Raw genomic sequence first — 21613 nt, 5'->3', positions numbered from 1 at the left:
AAATTTATGAAGAAAAAATGACTAATCTGCTAAATTTTATAACAGAAACAAAGAAAAATTCTTTTTTTTACAGAATTTTCTGTATTTTTTCTTTTATAGCACAAAAAATAAAAAACCGAGCGGTGATTAAATACCACCAAAAGAAAGCTCCATTTGTGTGAAAAAAAGGACAAAAATTTCATATAGGTCCAATGTTGCATGACTGAGTAATTGTCATTCAAAATGTGAGAGCACCGAAAGCTGAAAATTGGTCTGGTTATTAAGGGTGTTTAAGTGCCCAGTGGTCAAGTGGTTAAAAACGCAAGCAGTTTGAAATGACTTTTTTCCGTTAAATATAATTTTGTGCAGGGACTGTTCTAAACACAGGAAACACGTGGCACTTCACAGGCATACTATAGACACCCCCCAGGCACGATATTTAAAGGAATATTTCACTTTTTTTTTCACTTTAATCGTCATTAAAATCAGTGCTCCCGCCAAAACGGCCATTTTTAAAAACATTTTAGGCATTGACCCATGTCCCCTGGGGCAGGAGCCAGGTCCCCAAACCCCTTTTAGGACAGTATTTTGCATATTAGCCATTAAAATTAGCACTTTTTATTTCGAATGTTCGAGTCCCATAGACTTCAATGGGGTTCCAACGTTCGTACGAATTTTCGGTCCGTTCGAAAGTTCTGGTGCAAACCGAACCGGGGGGTGTTCGGCTCATCCCTAGTCTCCATCCATCCTTCCACTCCTGCATCCATCCATGTCTCCATCCATCCTTCCACTCCCCCATCCATCCATGTCTCCATCCATTCTACCAGTCCTCCATCCATCCAGGTCTCCATCCACCCTTCTACTCCATCTATCCATGTCTCCTACCATCCTTCCACTCCTGCATCCATCCATCCATGTCTCCATCCATACTTCCACTCCTCCATACATCCATAGCTCCTTCCATCATTTTATTCCCCCATCCATCCATGTCTACATCCATCGTTCCACTCCTCCATCCATCCATGTCTCCATCCATTCTACCAGTCCTCCATCCATCCAGGTCTCCATCGACCCTTCTACTCCATCTATCCATGTTTCCTACCATCCTTCCACTCCTGCATCCATCCATCCATGTCTCCATCCATACTTCCTCTCCTCCATACATCCATAGCTCCTTCCATCATTATATTCCCCCATCCATCCATGTCTCCATCCATCCTTCCACTCCTCCATCCATTCCTGTCAACATCCATCTCCATCCATGTCTCCATCCATTCTTCCACTTCCCCGTCCATCCAGGTCTCCATCCACCCTTCTACTCCATCCATCTATGTCTCCTACCATCCTTCCAATCCTGCATCCATCCATCCATGTCTACATTCACCCTTCCACTCCCCCATCAATCCATGTTTCCATCCATCCTTCTACTCACCCATCCATCCATGTCTCCATCCATCCTTCCACTCCCCCATCCCTCCATGTCTCCATCCATCCTTCTACTCACCCATCCATCCATGTCTCCATCCATCCTTCCACTCCCCCATCCATGTCTCCATCCATCCATGTCTCCATCCATCCTTCCACTCCCCCATCCTTCCACTCCCCCATCCATGTCTCCATCCATCCTTCCACTCCCCCATCCATCCATCCATGTCTCCATCCATCCATCCATCCATCCATCCATCCACTCCCCCATCCACCCATGTCTCCATCCATCCTTCCACTCCTCCATCCATGCAATCCAAGTCTCCATCCATCCTTCCACTCCCCCATCCATCCATGTCTCCATCCATCCTTCCACTCCCCCATCCATCAATACATGTCTCCATCCATCCATGTCTCCATCCATCCTTCCACTCCCCCATCCATCTATCCATGTCTCCATCCATCCTTCCACTCCTCCATCCATCCATGTCTTCATCCATCCTTCCACGTCCCCATCCATGTCTCCATCCATCCATCCACTGCCCCATCCATCCATGTCTCCATCCATCCTTCCACTCCCCCATCCATCCAAGTCTCCATTCATCCTTCCACTCCCCCATCCATCCATCCATGTCTCCATCCATCCTTCCACTCCCCCATCCATCCATGTCTCCATCCATCTTTCCACTCCCCCATCCATTCATCCATGTCTCCATCCATCCTTCCAATTCTCCATCCATCCTTCCACGCCCCCATCCATCCATCCATGTCTCCTTCCGTCCACTCCCCCATCCATCCATCCACTCCCTCATCCATCCATGTCTCCATTCTTTATTCATTCATTCATTCATTCCATCCATTCACTCCCCCATCCATCCATGTCTCCATCCATCCACTCCCCCATCCATCCATGTCTCCTTCCATCCTTCCACTGCCCCATCCAACCATCCATCCATATCTCCATCTATCCACTCCCCCATCCATCCATGTCTCCATTTATCCTTCCACTCCCGCATCCATCCATCCATGTCTCCACCCATTCCTCTACTCCCCCATCCATCCATGTCTCCATCCATCCTTCCACTCTCCCATCCATCCATCCATGTCTCCATCCGTCCTTCCACTCCCCCATCCATGTCTCCATCCATCCTTTCACTCCCCCATCCATCCAGCCATCCATCCTTCCCCTCCCCCATTCATTCACATCTCTATCCATCCATCCATCCTTCCTCTCCCCCATCCATCCCTCCATTCTTTATGTTGTTGTGAAATCACTTTGAAACCCCCCCCCCCCCCCTAGCATTTCTAGCCGTGGCCATCTTGAGTAAGGGCAGATGATCCATGTAGCATTTTTCTTCCTTGAATCCATCTGCCCTTAGCTCAGGCATGCAGGTAGGAGGGTGTGCTTAGCTGAGAAAGCCTGTCCTCCACATGAAGACTTCCATGAAACCAGAAAATAAGTGAAGAAATGTAAAAGTGACCATCATAGGCCGTTCACATACCATGCCGGTGTGAAAATTTCGGGTATCCTACAGAAAGTAATGTCCACCCTTGTGCCCCCCCCCCCCCCCCCCACACACACACACATACAGCATGCATGATGTAGATTGAAGCATACACTATACAATCTGATTGTACAATCTCCTGTAGATCTACCAACAGCTATGTAATGTAAAGCTGACCATACACTATACAATCTGATTGTACAATCTTCTTTAGCATTAGCAAAACAATTTAATAGGAGGACAAATTGGAACAGATACAATTATTATCTAATCAGGAAGGCTTTTGCACTGTATAGTTGATGGTGAATCTATCGAAGATTGTACAATCAGATTGTATGGTGCATGGTCATCCTATCGGTGAACAATTTTATGCGCAATGGTAATGTTGATCCAGTTACTGTCCATTCAGAAATATAACTGGAACATCAAAAAAGATTGTTCGATGCACACAATGTATGGAGATTGTACAATCAGATTGTATAGTGAATGGTCATCGTATTGTACAATCAGATTGTAGAGTGAATGTCATCTTTAAGTAGATGGTACAATCAGATTATCACTATGCATGGGGGGAAGGGCTTTCCCAGCTAAGCACACCCTCCGACCTGCATGCCTGAGCTAAGGGCAGATGGATTCCAGGAATTAATGTCATGGTCATCGTTAGGGAGATTGTACAATCATATTGAATAGTGTATGGTCTTATTTATGGAGATTGTACAATCAGATTGTGTATGGCCATCTTTTCCTCCAGAGCCTGTAGAGCCTTGGTTCCCAACCTTCAGTCCAGGGGGCCCCCGTGGAGCTGGGGTGGTGCAGCAGGACCGTGATGTCACCAGCAGCCCCGCCCCTTTTTGTTATGTGCAGCTCTGGGGTGGGGAAACTCCCTCCTGCAGCTGATTGGGACCAGCAGGGGAGGGAGGCGATCATGTGGCGGCTTCTTCACCCCTAAAGGTTCTCCACTTTCTCCTCGGTCCCTTCCTGTCTACGCTCATTTCTCCGCTGTATTTATGGAAGCAGCCATGGTGGTCACCCCGCCAGATGAAAACGCCACATCAAAACATAATGGTTCAGCCAGAGATTTCTTCCAAGCTAAGATCCTGATATCCCATGCTATATCCTTATGAATGAATGAATGAAATACTTGTATAGCGCACAATGCGAATTGAATCGCCTCTAGGCGCTTATATCCAATGATATATTCTGATATCCCATATTATATCCTGATATCCCATATTATATCCTGATATCCTATAGTATGTCTTGATATCCCATATTATATCCTGATATTCCATGCTATATCCTCATATCCCAAGTTATATCCTGATATTACATGCTATACCCTGATATCCCATGCTATATCCTCATATCCAATGCTATAACATGATATCTAATGCTATATCATCATATCCCATGCCATACTTGTATATCTCCTGCTATATCCTGATATCCCATTCTATATCCTTACATTGTACGCTATATCCTGATATCCTCTGCTACTGTATATCCTTATATCCCATGCTATAACCTGATATCCCATGCTACAGTATGCCCTTAAATCACATACTATATCCTTATATCCTATGCTATATCCTTGTATCCCATGCTATATCCTGATATCCCATGTTATATCATTATATCTCATGCTATGTCCTGATATCCCATGCTATATCCTAATATTCCATGCTATATCCTTATATGCCATGCTATATCCTTATATCTAATGCTATATCCTTATATCCCATTCTATATCCTTATATCCTATGCTATATCCTGATATCCCATGGTATATCCTTATATCTCATGCTATATTCTGATATCCCATGCTATATCCTTATATCACATACTAATATACTATGCTATATCTTTATATCTCATGCTATGACCTGATATCCCATGCTATATCCTTATATGCCATGCTATATTTTGATATCCCATGCTGCAGAATGTCCTTATATAACATACTATATCCTTATATCCTATGCTAGATCCTGATATCCCATGCTATATCTTTATATCACATACTATATCCTTATATCACATGCTATATCCTGATATCCCATCCTATAGCCTGATATCCCATGCTATATGCTTATATGCTTATGTCTCATGCTATGTCCTGATATCCCATGCTATATCCTTATATCCCATGCCACAGTATATCCTTATATCCTATGCTATATCCTGATATCCCATGCTATATCCTGATATCCCATGCTACAGTATGTCCTTATATCACATACTATATCCTTATATCCAATGCTATATTCTTATATCACATGCTATATCCTGATATCCCATTCTATATCTTGATATCCCATGCTATATCCTAAAGGAAGCCTTCTTGTCTCAAGGTCCCAGGCTTAATATTCCAAACGGCCGTCTGGCAGGAGCGAACAGAAGGGCTCTACACCAATATTTGTTGCTCCCTGACCGGGCAGAGAGGACTCAATGGATTAAATATTAGCTGGGATGCTCTGCAGGACTCCTGGCGATGCTCTGCGGGGACTCGGAGGTAATGAATGACATTTCTCTCGTTAGGAAGGCAACGCGCGGATGATGAATCTGTGGAATCAAAGCCTTTCCGCTTCCGAAGCCGATATACGTCCAGGCCGGCGAGGCTGAGAGGGAGACAGATTAATGGAGCGTCCTCTGTACCCAGACCCAGTGCAGCTTTCCCAGAATGATGTCAGATGGGAGCAGGGGAGGGATGGAGCCCTATCCCTGCGAACATCCGGAGCCAACAAGTCATCCGGCTCCTGTATCCATGGCAACTAGAGGCGGATACCTCCCCACCATCAGCATCCCCCCCACCACCACCACCACCCTCCCTCCCTTCTCCATCTCTATCCTTCGCTCCCTGCCTCCCCCTCCCCACCATGTAGAAGATGGCTGGTTCCCTTTTGCTGGAGTGGCCTGGAAGGAAAAATCAGACAGGCACCCCTGACAGACCGTTTCCTGGTGCCATCTCCAGCTGGGTCACCGCTAACGCCCAGCAGCCGAGCAGGTAAGGCTGGGATGATTCCCTGCGTTGCTTGTCACATACCTGGAGGGGTCAAGAGGGACAGGCTCTTCCCATCTGTGTGTCCGTCCGTCTTCCCCCACCGTCTCCTGTCTAATGATATCTCTTGTTCCTCATAGACCACCTCTCCTATAGCAATGATTACCGTATCACTCTATGATGTGTATGCCTGGGCACCCCCCCCCCCATCGTTTTTTTCCATCTACCCCGCACTCTCCGTATCTCCAAGCAGTCATGTCTACCATCCTTTATTCCGTCTGTCACTCCACAAATGACAGGAGGGGTGGTGTAGCCATACAGTAATGGGGAATTCAGGTTGAACACCATCTAATTCTCCACTTCATCAAACACCTCTTATGGTAGCTTGGGGGGGGGGGCCGAGAGGCTGCTGTCCGCTGCCCCCAGCCTTCACCCTTTCTCCACCAGAAGGGCCTTGGTGGTGGTCCAGGCTTTTTAGCTGTGAAAGGGTTACTGCACCTTTGTGTGTAAGGAAGCAGATTGTGAGGCTATTGAACCCAGAAGAGGCTCCAGGCCTCCTTTGTGTGCGATGACGGTCCTATGCCTGGCCATTGTCTAAGGCAGTATTGTTGTTGCAGGTACATAAAAGCTTAATTTGAGACACAGGCCTTTCTATTGAATGTGTTACTGCAGCTTCTGTTTGGCTTGTTAACCCCCCCTGCACAGACATAGCCCCATGTGTGCTATAGTGACCCCCCCCCCTCCCCCATGGGGGTTGCTGGGTTATGGCTGTAATGCCTACTTGGCATGCCAAGGCCTTGGAGATCGCAGCCAAGGGTTAATCTAACATGCTTCTCTGAGAAAGGCATCCAGATCGTATAATAAAGGGGACGTGGCACTGACAGCTGGTGTGTGTGCCAAGCATGCTGCATGAGAACCAAGGGGTAGGCATCCACTGCTACGGCCTTTGTCACTGACAGTGAAGGCAAGCAGCACGTACAGCCCTTGGCAGAGATAGACATCCAATGTTATGGCCTTTGTTACCAACATTTAAGGCTAGCAGCACGTACAGCCCTTGGGAGAGATAGGCATCCACCGTCATGGCCTTTGTCATTGTCACCAACATTGAAGGCAAGCAGCATGTACAGCCACTGGAAAAAGGTAGACATCCAACGTTATGGCCTTTGTCACCAACATTGAAGGCAAGCAGCATGTACAGCCCCTTGCAGAGGTAGGCATCCAGCATTTTGGCCTTTGTCACCAACACTGAAGGCAAGCAGCATGTACAGCCTTTGGCAGAGGTAGACATCCAACTTTCTGGCCTTTGTCACCAACATTAAAGGCAAGCAGCACATACAGACCTTGGCAGAGATAGGCATTCAACGGTATGACTGCTGTCACCAACAATGAGGGCAAGCAGCATGTGCAGCCCTTGGCAGAGGTAGGCATCCACTGCTATGGCCTTTGTCGCCAACACTGAAGGCAAGCATCACTACAGCCCTTGGCAGCGGCAGGCTTCCAACGTTAAGGCCTTTGTCACCAGCATTGAAGGCAAGCAGCATGTGCAGCCCTTGGTAGAGGAAAACATCCATTGCTATGGTCAATGTCACCGTCGCTGAAGGCAAGCATCACTAAAGCCCTTGGCAGAGGTAGGCATCCACCGTTATGACCTTTGTCCCCAACACTGAAGGCAAGTAGCATGTGCAGCCCTTGGTAGGAGAAAACATCCACTGCTATGGCCTTTGTCACCAACACTGAAGGCAAGCAGCATATACAGCCCTTGGCAGACATAGGCATCCACCATTATGGCCTTTGTCACCAACAATGAATGAAAGCATTCCATACAGATATTGGTAGAGATAGGCATCCACTATTACAGTCTTTGGCACCAACATTGAAGGCAAGCAGTACATATAGCCCTTGACAGAGATAGACATCCACCATTAGGGCCTTTTCACCGACATTGAAGGCAGCAGCACCTACAGCCATTGGTAGAGATAGGCATCCACCATTAGAACCTTTGGTACCAAAACTGAAGTCAATCAGCAAGCACAGCCCTTGGCATTCACCATTATGGCCTTTGTCACAGACATTGAAGGCAGCAGCATATACAGCCCATGGCAGAGGTAGACATCCACCATCATAGACTTTGTCACCAACTTTGAAGGCAAACAGCACATACAGCCCTTGACAGGGGTAGACATCCACTGCTATGGCCTTTGTCATCAACATTGAAGGTAAGCAGCATGTACAACCCTTGGCAGAAATAGGCATTTACTATTACAGCCTTTGTCACCAAATTTCAAGGCTAGCAGAACATACAGCCCTTGGCAGAGGTAGACATCCACTATTACAGCCTTTGTAGCCAACATTGAAGGCGAGCATTATTACAGCCCTTGGCAGACGTAGGCATCCACTATTATGGCGTTTTTACACCACCAACAAAGGCAAGTAGCATATACAGAGGTAGGCACCCACCGTTATGGTCTTTGTCACCAGCAACAAAGGCAAGCATCACATACAGCTCCCCCTGCACAGACATAACCTCCTGTGCTCTGGAACGACCTTTCTATGGGGGCAGTTGGCTGAGTCATGCCCAATTGGAATGCCAAGGCCTCTGAAGTCATAGCCAGGCCAGGAGTGGGTATCTGAGGGACTTATCCATGAAAAGCATTAAGATCCTATTATAAAGGGAAAAGGGCACTGACAGCTGATGTGTATATGTGTGCCAGGCATGTTGCATGAGAACCAAGAGTAGGCAAGCAGTACATACAGCCCTGGTGTAGAACTTAAGGCCTGGGGCAGTATTCGGTCCTTTGGTACTTATGGACCTAACAACCAGTGCCGGGAGAATTGTAAAAGATCTGAGTTAGCACTGATTTCCACCAGTCTGATGTAAGAAGGCCTCAGTCTCCAAAGACCCCCATAGACAGGTTGAATTTAATCCGACACCTGCTAAATTGGCCAGAATTCGAGCCATGGGTAGCCCTGCAGGCACCACCAGACCCAACAAAAGTTGAAAGTTAAAAATCAGTCGAGCACTGTTAAGGTATCTAATGCCAACTGGTATTCCAGTTTCAGGTGGGCACCTGTGGGTCGAAACAAGAGCCAACTTCTTATATTTCAGTCAGAAAACACAATGCTGAAATGTTCCTGTGCTAATCTATATCTCTACAGTTCTGGGACAGCCGCACTTCCTAATTATTTTGGTTCCACATTATAGGAAAAAAATTGGGATTGGGACTGCATTAGACATACAGGGATATAGCAGAGGAGAAACTCTCGGATTGGGACTGCATTAGACATACAGGGTTATAGCAGAAGAGAAACTCTAGGATTGGGACTGCATTAAACATACAGGGATATAGCAGAGGAGAAACTCTCGGATTGGGACTGCATTAGACATACAGGGTTATAGCAGGACAGAAACTCAGGGATTGGGACTGAATTATACATACATGGATATAGCAGAGGAGAAACTCTGGGATTGGGACTGCATTAGACATACAGGGATATAGCAGAGGAGAAACTCTGGGATTGGGACTGCATTAGACATATAGGGATATAGCAGAGGGGAAACTCCAGGATCAGGACTGCATTAGACATACAGGGATATAGTAGAGGGGAAACTCTGGGATTGGGACTGCATTAGACATACAGGAATAATTTTAATCTGTAGCAGGCAAATCTATACTGCTAAAATGCGTCGTCCCACTTCAAGGGGGATCTTTGACTCAACCAACTGGCCATTGCCTACTGGGTCACTTCCCCCCTCCAGCCATGCTGTGACTTCTTGTTTGTTCCGCCAGCTATTGCTGTCATTGCAGGCTCAGACAGGTCGACTGGAGTCACCTAAAAAGCTGGGGTACTACTACTACTTTTTATGAATGAGAGTATCCAGGCTGAGGTCACTCTGTGGATGGATTGAGCTGCACCTGACCGGATCCGAAACAATTTTGGTGCCGCTGTGCTGAGAAAGATGCCATTAGAAGAGTACTGGCAGGCAGTGCACTATACTCATCTGTGGTCTGCGGTGGTTACTGTCCTAAGGTAACTACCACCAATAAAACCAATGATTTGGGGCCATTCTGCCCTTGGGGGCCACTATCCCACTTACACCAAAGATATGAGGGGCCAGCCTTTCCTGGGAGGCACTATCCCACTGATGCCAATGATATGAGGGGCTATTTCCCCCCCTGGGGACCACAAACCCACTGACACCATTGAACTCCGGGTCTGTTTTCCTCTTGGGGGCTACTATTTCAAAATTGGAGGAGTTTTTCTCCCCTGGAGGCCACAATCTCAGTGAACAGAGTGGCTGTTTTCTCCTGGGGGTTATAATCCCATTGACACCAAGGAATTGACGGAATGTTTTCACCTGGGGGCCACAATTCGACTAACAACAATTAACATAGGGTCTGTTTTTCCTTGGTAACTATAATCCCACTAACATAATAGATTTCTGGGGCTATTTCCCCCTGGGAGCCACAATCTCACTGACAGCAATGAATTGAGGAGCCGATTTCCCCTGGGTGCAACAAGTCCACTGACACCAATCAACTGTGGGGCTGTTTTCCCCTGGGGGCCACAAGCCCACTGACACCATTCATTTGGGGAGCTATTCACTCGTGGGGGGGTCACAATCCCACTGACACCATTCATTTGGGAAGATATTCTCTTCTGGGGGCCACAGGTCCACTGGCACAATTCATTTGGGGAACTATTCTCTACTTGGGGGCCAAAACCCCACTGACACAAATTTTTTCGGGAGCTATTCTCTCCTGGAGGGCACAATCCCACTGACACCATTCATTTGGGGAGCTATTCACTCCTGGGGGGGGTCACAAGCCCACTGACATCATTCATTTGGGAAGATATTCTCTCCTGGAGGCCACAATCCCACTGACATCATTAATTTGGGGAGCTATTCACTCCCGGGGGGTCACAATCCCACTGACACTATTCATTTGGGAAGATATTCTCTTCTGGAGTCCACAAGTCCACTGGCACCATTCATTTGGGGAACTATTCTCTACTGGAGGCCACGAGCCCACTGACATCATTAATTTGGGGAGCTATGCTCTGCTGGAGGCCACAAGCCCACTAACATCATTCATTTGGGGAGCTATGCTCTGCTGGAGTCCATAAGCCCACTGACACTATTCATTTGGGGAGCTATTCTTTACCGGGGGCACAAACCCACTGACACCATTCATTTGGGGAGCTATTCACTACTGGGGGCCTCAAGCCGACTGACACCAATAATTTTGGAGATATTCTCTTTTGGGGACCACAAACTCACTGACACCATTCATTTGGGGAGCTATTCCTCTACTGGGGGCCACAAGCCCACTGACACCATTTATTTGGGGTGCTATTCTTTACCGGGAACCACAAGACCACTGAAACCATTCATTTGGGGAGCTATTCTCTACTGGGGGGCCTCAAGCCCACTGACACCAATATTTTAAGGGGGTATTCTCTTGCCCCAACTGTGGGTCTGTGGGTCTGTTTTCCCCTCTTTGCCACAAGCCCACTGCCAGCATTAATTTGGAGAGCTATTCTCTCCTGGGGGCCACAATCCCACAGACGCCAATTTGGGGAGCTATTCTCTCATGGGGGCCACAATCCCACTGACATAATTTATTTGGGGAGTTATTCTTTCCTGGGGGGCACAAACCCACTGACACCATTCATTTGGGGTGCTATTCACTCCTGGGGGAGGGTTGGGGGTCACAATCCCACTGACACTGTTAATTTGGGAAGATATTCTCTCCTGGGGACCACAAGTCCACTGACACCATTCATTTAGGGAGCTATTTTCCCCTGGGGGCCACAAGCCCACTGACACCATTCATTTGGGGAACTATTCTTTACTTGGGGGCCACCATACCACTGACACCATTTATTTGGGGAGCTATTCTCTCCTGGGGGTCACAAGCCAACTGACACTATTCATTTGGGGAACTATCCTCTACTTGGGGGCCACCATACCACTGATATCATTAATTCAGGGAGCTATTCTCCCCTGGGGGTCACAAGCACACTGGCACCATTCATTTGGGGAACTATTCTCTACTGGGGGGCCACCATATCACTGGCACCATTAATTTGGGGAGCTATTCTCTCCTGGGGGCCACAAGCCCACTGGCACCATTCATTTGGGGAACTAGTCTCTACTTGGGGGCCTCAAGCCCTCTGACACCAATAATTTGGAAGACATTCCCTCTTGGGGGTCACAAACCCACTGACACCCTTCATTTGGGGAGCTATTCTCTCCTGGGGGGGGGGGGGGCTCAAGCCCACTAACACCAATAATTTAGGGGCTATTCTCTTGCATTCTCATATTTTATTGTATGGTTATAAACTTTCTTTTAACTGTTGGGGCATGGAAGGTTTTGGAAGGTTTTATTGGGGTCCCGGTCTCACTAAGGTTGATATCCACTTGACTAGACGACCCCAGGATTTGACAGTCCCATACTGGAAGCTTCAAAATTTGTTTTTCCTTAATAGTCACCCTAAAGCGGCCCCCCTCCTATCCCAGGTCCCATAGCAGCCACATGGGTTCCTATGGCTACTGTTATGCCACTGGTCCGCATGTCTGCCAAACAGGGTTGCACTGTGTGGTGGAGCTGTGTAAATCTCAGAACCGGATGGACATAAATACAACTCTTTTGATGGGTAACACAGTTTCTCTTACATATATATATAATTTGTGTATTTTGCTAAAATTTGGCTTTAAAGGCACTAGTGGTGTAGACATAATCCTACCTGTGACTACAAACACTACTGGCTGATGGGGCAAAAGGGAAAATATTTTAATATTTTCCAGCCAGGTAAGAATTTTCTGCTTGTTATACAGCTGGTGCCCACCCACCAACCCAGGGGCTGCATATGACCCTCCAGCACCATTTTAATTACACCTTTTATTCAAAATAAAGTAGTTTTAAAAGGCGAACAGCTTAATACACAGTGTAATGCATATACATTAAAACTGACCTTTAATCTGCTTAGATTTTGCCTTCCCTGGTGAATTCCGGACAGGTGGCAACCCTACCCTAGCCTGTCTATATACTATCCCAGCCTGCCCCTATACTGCCCTAGCCTGTCTATATACTACCCTAGCCTGTCTATATACTACCATAGCCTGTATATATACTATCCCAGCCTGCCCATATACTGCCCTAGCTTGTCCATATACTACCCTGGCCTGTCTAAATACTATCCCAGCCTACCCATATACTGCCCTGGCTTGTCCATATACTACCCTAGCCTGTCTATATACTATCCCAGCCTGCCCATATACTGCCCTAGCTTGTCCATATACTACCCTAGCCTGTCTATATACTACCCTAGCCTGTCTATATACTATCCCATCCTGTCCCTATACTGCCCTAGCTTGTCCATATACTACCCTAGCCTGTCTATGTACTACCCCAGCCTGCCACTATACTGCCCTAGCCGGTCTATATGCTACCCTAGTCTGTCTATATACTACCCTGGCCTGTCTATATACTACCCAAGCCTCCCCCTATACTGCATTAGCCTGTCCATATACTACCCTAGACTGTCTATATACTACCTAAGCCTGTCTATATACTACCCTAGCCTGGCTATATACTATCCCAGCCTGCCCCTATACTGCCCTAGCCTGTCTATATACTACCCTAGCCTGTCTATATACTATCCCAGCCTGCCCATATACTGCCCTAGATTGTCCATATACTACCCTAGCTAGGGTTGCCACCTTTTCTTCAAGTTAAACCCGAACACGTTAGTGGTGCATGGCAATTTTTTTTGTTATGGAATAAACTATACATATCTTTTGCTATTAAATAACATTTCTAATCATATGAAGTTAAGAACAAGAGTCCCCCTTTACATCAGAGTCCACAGATTTCCCCTTTTACATCTGAACTTACAGAGTTCCCTTTCTCTGTAAGAGGGGACTCTGCAGACTCTGATGTTAGGGAGAACTCTGGAGCCTCTAACATAAGGGATGCTCTGGGAGCCCTGATTTAAGTGGGAACACTGAGAACTCTGATGTACACAGAAGACTCTGATGTAAGGGGAAACACTGTGACCTCTGGTGTAAAGGGAAAATCCGATGTAAGGGATGCTCTGAGAACCCTGATTTGCCTTAGTGTACTTACTCAGAGGCAGGAGAGAGAAGAGGAAGACTTCAGTTACAGACAGGGATGGGTGGTGAGCTCACTCACCCCTTGGCAGTAATCCAGGTGTATCTGAGGCTGCTGGACTTCAAATTTCCAGCCCCAGCTTACTTTCTTATTCTGAGGCACAGCAGTGGGGATTGTAGTGTGGGTATACACAGAGGGGTAGGGGTGGGGGGAAGAGGCGCAGATTGTGTCATCTCTATTCTCCTGTCTGTGTGTGTGTTTGGGGGGGGGGGGGGTTAGTGCTGGCTTTGGGCAGTTTGAAAGAGGGTAACAGACACTCTCAGCTTAGACAACTGCAGCCAGCAAACCTGCTGGGAAGCCATAGTCTAAATAATGTGTCCGGGTTTCAGGTGGTCTGAAACCCGGACGCATAATTCCAAACCCGAACTGTCCAGGTAAATCCTGGGCAGATGGCAACCTTAAGCCTAGCCTGTCTATATACTACCCCAGCCTGCCCCTATACTGCCCTAGCCTGCCCATGTACTACCCTAGCCTGTCTATATACTATCCCAGCTTGCCCCTATACTGCCCTAGCTTGTCCATATACTACCCCAGCCTGTCGATATACTACCCCAGCCTGCCCTATACTACCCTAGCCTGTCTATATGCTACCCTAGCCTGTCTATATACTACCCCAACCTGCCCCTATACTGCTCTAGCCTGTCTATATACTACCCAAGCCTGTCTATATACTATCCCAGCCTGCCCCTATACTGCCCTAGCTTGTCCATATACTACCCTAGCCTGTCTATATACTACCCCAGTCTGCCCCTATACTCCCCTAGCCTGTCTATATGCTACCCTAGCCTGTCTATATACTACCCCAACCGGCCCCTATACTGCTCTAGCCTGTCAATATAGTACCCTACCCTATCTATATACTATCCCAGCCTGCCCCTATATTGCCCTAGCCAGTCTATATACTACCGTAGCCTGTCTATATACTGCCCCAGCCTGCCCCTATACTGCCCTAGCTTGTCCGTATACTATCCTAGCCTGTTTATATACTATCCCAGCCTGCCCATATACTTCCCTAGCTTGTCTGTATGCTACCCTAGCCTGTCTATATACTACCCGAACATGCTCCTATACTGCATTAGCCTGTCCATATACTAGCCTAGCCTGTCCCTATACTGCCCTAGCCTGCCCCTTGGAATTGAACTTAATGGTATGTCATATAATTTTTTTTTTTTTGGGGGGGGTAGCATTTCATTATGGACCCAGGCAGCACAATGTCTTGGGCCAGTCCTGCAACCACCACTGCCACTGACCCCACTTCCCTACCCCCACCGCTATCAGTGGATTGATCCCACCCTCCCCCGCACCATACCCCACCTCTGCCACTACTCCATCACCTGCAGCGGAATGATCCCTGGAAAGAAAATGTATAAAAATCATGCTTTTTTGAGGGAGGGGGGGGGGTCCTTCATGCTTTCTTGCACTGGGGCCCTGAAGGTTCTAGTTGTGGCTCTGAACTGAACTGAAGTCCAATGAATGAGAGGGACGACGGGCCAAGGACACACAGGCTGGAGACCTAAGACCTAGATAATGGTTCTTGCTGCAGCTTCTAATGCACATGGTGAGAAGCTCACAGTGTGCAGTGAAATCAAAGGAAGCCACTTCAATCCAGCAGAGGAGCCGCTACACCTGTGCAAGACTGAAGGTAGCATTTAACTTGTCCAAAAGGCCTCCGCTTCAAGTCCCCAGCACAGAAAATATGTTAGGATGTGGGCGTGTAGACTTTCTGTTTCAATATTTTTCTTGAATTTTCAAAGTAAACATAACAAGCTCACGGTTTGCCCACACAGGGGCGGAACTAAAAAGTCAAGTTTAAGAACAAGTACAAATAGACAATGTATAATATTATATCAGCAAAGGACTAGCCAAGGACCAGTAGGAAAGTCAAAGCAAACATTTCTATTATTGTCAAGATGTCCTCTAAGGGTTGACAATCCCCAATGACAAGTCTCATCTGGTAAAAGAAAAGAAGAACGAAGAAAAAGAAAGGAAGGGGGAGGAAAGCAAGAAAGGAGAGAGGAGCAAGAGGGGGGAAAAAGGTATCACAAACTTGGGACCGGGACAGACAACACCTATAAAGGACCGCTACTAGTCGGTAGTAAGTATGGGAAAGCGGCAGCTTATCCAGGGCTACCAGACTTTGTGAAAGTTTGGGTGTAAATCCTTAAGACCATTCACCTTCATATTGGTCAACCGGATGTTCACACATAAGGTGCACTAGTAACCCTTCCACCATTGAAGAAGAAAATAGGGAGAGAAGATGGAGAACCTTATTGGGTTTCTTGGTAACCCCTCTTGCCTAATTTTTCGATCTACATCTGAACCAATCATCTAATAGAACAAGATATAAAATTCAATATTATGTACCATAAAAAGCCTAAAATGGTATTAAACTTGCAGTTTTAGGCATTTTAATCAGCAGATTTGATCACTGCAGCTTCCTTATCTTTTATTCCTTGTCTATGTTCCAGTTAAGGCTGGTGCCATGACTGCTGCCACTGCTGTGGCTCCTTTCTCTTACAGCATTTTTCCAACTGACCTCCAATTTAAGGAGAATTCTTCCCACTGACCACCAATGTAAGGAACATTCTTCCCAAACGCCACCAATGTAAGGTGCATTCTTCCCACTGACCACCAATGTAAGGAACATTCTTCCCAAACGGCCACCAATGTAAGGTGCATTCTTCCCACTGACCATCAGTGTAAGATGCATTCTTTCCACTGACCACCAATGTACGGAACATTCTTTCCACTGACCACTAGTGTAAGGGACATTCTTCCCATTGGCCATGAAAGTAAGGGGCATTCTTTCCACTGGTCATCAATGTAAGAGGCATTCTTCCCACTGATCACCAATGTAGGGAACATTCTTCCCACTGATCACCAATGTAAGGAACATTCTTCCCACTGATCACCAATGTAAGGAACATTCTTCCCACTGACCACCGGTGTAAGGAACATTCTTCTCACTGATCACCAATGTAAGGAACATTCTTCTCACTGATCACCAATGTAAGGAGCATTCTTCCCACTGATCACCAATGTAAGGAACATTCTTCTCACTGCTCACCAATGTAAGGAACATTCTTCCCACTGATCACCAATGTAAGGAACATTCTTCCCACTGATCACCAATGTAAGGAACATTCTTCCCACTGGCCCCCAATGTAAGAAACATTCTTCCCACTGACAACCAATGTAATGTACACACGACCGGACTTTCTGGCAGACTAGGTCCAACGGACTTTCGGCGGAGTTCTGATGGATTTTCCGAACAAACTACTAAGTCCGTTAGTTTTGAACTAAACAAGGAAGTTCAATAGCCAGTAGCCAATAGCTTCCTTTGCATCTTATTTGATCTGACGGACCAGCACACAGAGGAACAGTTTTCCCGATTTTAGTCAGTCGGAATTGAGTACGTCGGATAGATTTGAAACATGTGTTATTTCTAGGTTTCTATGATCGGATTAGCCCACGATCGTATAGTCCGACGGACTAATCTCTTCGGACCTAGTCTGCCGGAATGTCCGGTCGTGTGTACGCAGCATTAGGGACACTTTTCCCACTGACCACCAATGTAAGGGGCACTTTTCCCACTGAGCACCAACAAATTTGTTTTAAAAAAATGTTAGGAGTTTAATACTACTTTAACCATCGAAAAACATACCTAGGCGCATGAATCAGAGCTTTCACTGGTGAAATGGAACTTTAAATGAAAATAAAAATTCCACTTTGATTGAGACCTGAACAAGTATCAACAAAAAAGATTTCCCCATATTCCAACCCTCTTTTAAAGGAGAACTTTAGTCGGTCAGCTAAATGTACACTCCACACAAGCTACTGTATACCTATGGCTTCCCCTGTAGCTTTACAAACTGTTGAGGGCCTAACTCTCCCATAAGGGCTATGTTTAGTCTAGTCTATCTTTAGTCCTCTTCTTCTCTCTCCAAACTACTCTTGACTCTTCCCCTCTCTGCCCTACCCTGAACCTGTAGTCACTAACCCCACCCCAAGCTGTACTTATGGCTTCCCATGTTGCTTTACAAACTTTAGATGTCCTAACACTCCAAGAAGAGCTATGTTCAGACCTCTACTTCTCTCTCCAAACTACTCATGACCCTTCCCCACTCTGCCCTACCTTGACACTGTAGGCACCATGCCCACCTAAACCTATGGATTTCCATATGGCCTTACATATTGTTGAGGACCTAAGTCTCCCACTAGGTCTCCAATCAGACCGCCTCTTTATCCAAACTACTCTTGACCTCTCCTCACTCCACCCTACCCTGACACTGTAGGCACTGACCCCACCCCAGCTACACCCATGGCTTCCCAAATGGTCATACAAACTGTTGAGGACCTAACTCTTCCACAGGGGCTCTGATCTGACTTTCTCTTCTCTACCCAAGCTACTTTTGACTTTTCCCCACTCTGCCCTACCCTGACAATGTAGGCAGTGGCCCTACCCCAGCTATACCTGTGATTTCCCTTGAGGTCTTACAAACTGTTCAGGTCCTAACTCTCCAACAAGGGCTATATTCAGACCTCCTCTTCTCTCTCCAAACTACTCTGGACTCTTCCCCACTCCGCCCTTCCTTTACATTGTAGGCACCATCCCCACCTATACCCATGGCATCCCATGTGGCCTTACAAACTGTTGAGGGCCTAACTCTCCCATGAGGGCTCCAATCAGACCTCCTCTTTATCCCAAATTCTCTTTAATCCTCTCCACTCCACTCTACCCTGACACTGTAGGCATGACCCCACCCCAGCTTCACCCATGTCTTCTCGTGTGGCTTTATGAACTGTTGAGGGCCTAATTCTCCCACAAGGGCTACGATCAGATCTCTTCTTCTCTCTTCAAACTACTCTTGACTCTTCCCCATTCCACATTACCCTGACATTGTAGGCACCAACGAATGGCTTCTTATGCGGCCTTATGAACTGTTAAGGGGTCTAAATCTCCCTTAAGAGTTCCAATCAGACCTCTATCCAAATGACTCTTCCTCAGTCCACCCTACCCTAAGACTGTAGGCACCAACCCCACCCAAGCTATACCTATGGCTTCCCATGTAGTTTTACAAACTGTTGAGGCCCTAACTCTCCTAAAGGGCTCCATGCAGCCCTCCTTTCTCCAAACTACTCTTGACTCTAACCCCACCGTGCCCTAACCTACCGCTGTAGGGACCAACCCCACCCAAACTATAATCATGGCTTCCCATGTGGCCTTGCAAACTATCATGTAATGCACATGTCGCAGTGGCACTGTATTTGTATGGGGTGAGGGCTCACCAGAGGATGCTCTGAAGGGCCAGTCCACAGGGTTGCCAATTCAATGCCCACAAGAAACATCTCAAAACTTCAAAACGTATCCAAACCCTCAACAAAAAACAGTCCCACTAGGTACATCTTATGGGTAGATGATAGTGCATAGTTACATAGTTACATAGTTAGTCAGGTTGAAAAAAGACACAAGTCCAAGTTCAACCATAAAAATAAATAAATAAAATAAAAAATATCATACAATCCCATATACCCAATCCTATACCCACAGTTGATCCAGAGGAAGGCGAAAAAAAACCCCCGGAAAAGCAGGATCAAATTTGCTACAGCAGGTGAAAAAATTCCTTCTTGATCCCAGAGAGGCAATCAGATTTTCCCTGGATCAACTTTACCTATAAATGTTAGTACCCAGTTATATTATGTACATTTAGGAAAGAATCCAGGCCTTTTTTAAAGCAATCTACTGAGCTGGCCAGAACAACGTCTGCAGGGAGTCTATTCCACATTTTCACAACTATTACTGTGAAGAAACCTTTCCGTATTTGAAGATGAAATCTCTTTTCCTCTAGACGTAAAGAGTGCCCCTTGTCCTCAGTGGTGACCGTAAAGTGAATAACCCAACATCAAGTTCATTATATGGACCCCTTATATATTTTTATACAAGTTGATCATACCCCCCCCCCCCCAATCTCCTCTTCTCAAGAGTGAATAGATTCAGTTCCTCTAATCTTTCCTCATAGCTGAGTTCCTCCATGCCTCTTATCAGTTTGGTTGCCCTTCTCTGCACTTTCTCCAGTTCCTCGATATCCTTTTGAGAACTGGTGCCCAAAACTGAACTGCATATTCCAGAAGAGGTCATACTAATGATTTGTACAGGGGAAAATGATATCTCTCTCTCTGGAGTCCATACCTCTCTTAATACAAGAAAGGACTTTGCTCGCTTTGGAAACCGCAGCTTGGCATTGCATGCTATTATTTAGATTTATGATCTCTCCCAGATCCTTCTCCACCATGGACCCCCCCCCCCCCCCAGTTGTACTCCCCCTAGTATGTATGATGCATATTCTTAGCCCCCAAGTGCAGAACTTTACATTTAACAACATTAAACCTCATCTGCCACTTAGTCGCCCAATTAGACAGAGCATTGAGATCGGCTTGTAAATTGAAGACATCCTGTAAGGACATTATTCCACTGCATAGCTTGGCGTCATCTGCAAAGACAGAAATTGTACTTTTAATCCCAGACCCAATATCAATTATAAAGATATTAAAAAAGTAAGGGTCCCAACACTGAACCTTAGACCAGCCTTTCTCAACATTTTAACCCTGGAGGAACTTCAAAAATAATTTTCAGGTCTCGAGGAACCCTTGCTAAAACCAATTTATCAGGGGTCAATAGGAACAATGCTCCTTAAGAACATCCCCCTTAAAGTTTTGCTCAGAATGCCACCCTTAAAGATGGCTAAAAAGATATTTGGTGTCATGCTGCTGGCTTTGCTAAGTGATGCTGAACCTCAAACACTGTAGGCACCATCAAAAAGGTGTTTCATCAGCCACAGCTCAAGGAACTCCTAGCAACCTCTGGAGGAAACCCAGGGTTCCACGGAACCCTGGTTGAGAATGGCTACCTTAGACCATTCAGAGTAAGAATCATTAACCACTACTCTCTGGATTCTGTCTTTTAGCCAGTTTTCTATCCATTTATAAAACTGATATTTTGAAGCCTGTAGACTTTACCGTAGACATGAACCATGTTTGGGGAACTGTGTCAAATGCTTTTGCAAAATCCAAGTGTACCACGTCCACCGCCACCCCTCTGTCCAAATATACCATGTTCACCTCCACCCCTCTGTCCAAGTATACCACGTCCACAGCCATCCCTCTGTCCAAGTATATCACGTCCACCACCACCCATCTGTCCAAGGTTTTACTTACCTCATCATAAAAGGAAAGGTTTGTTTGACAACTTCTGTCCTTCATGAATCCATGCGGTCTGTTGCTAAAAAATTTTTTTTTACAGCAACAGACAGCATGGATTCATGAAAGACAGAAGTTGTCAAACAAACCTGACATGCACAGTTAAGTGCAGGGAAGAGATGTATTGACTTTGACTAAGCCTCAGCATCCATCTACTACAGTTACCCCCCATGAAGTCATTATGGATATATGAAGTTAATCAGGCTCCTCTCGGGTTCTTACTGTCAAAGAAAGCTTTTTGCAATATATATAGTTCAGACACCTGTGTCGAA

The 21613-nt window shown here is 46.3% G+C and overlaps 1 protein-coding gene across 1 annotated transcript in view; it reads left to right on the top strand.

Annotated features, from left to right (window-relative positions):
* Positions 1-5724: 5724 nt before the first annotated feature.
* Positions 5725-21613, top strand: part of GPR173 (G protein-coupled receptor 173) — a 41588-nt gene continuing 25699 nt past the window's right edge. The window contains exon 1 of the mRNA XM_077471851.1: positions 5725-5913. The gene's annotated coding sequence lies outside the window, so the exon portion shown is untranslated. The remainder of the gene's footprint in view (positions 5914-21613) is intronic.

Source organism: Lithobates pipiens, unplaced genomic scaffold, assembly GCF_037356315.1.
Source record: "Lithobates pipiens isolate NorthernLeopardFrog02 unplaced genomic scaffold, aLitPip1_a1.2 Scaffold_1, whole genome shotgun sequence".
Classification (NCBI taxonomy): Eukaryota; Metazoa; Chordata; class Amphibia; order Anura; family Ranidae; genus Lithobates; species Lithobates pipiens.
The sequence above is the reverse complement of the archived record's forward strand: the minus strand, read 5'-3'. Positions and strand labels throughout refer to the sequence as shown.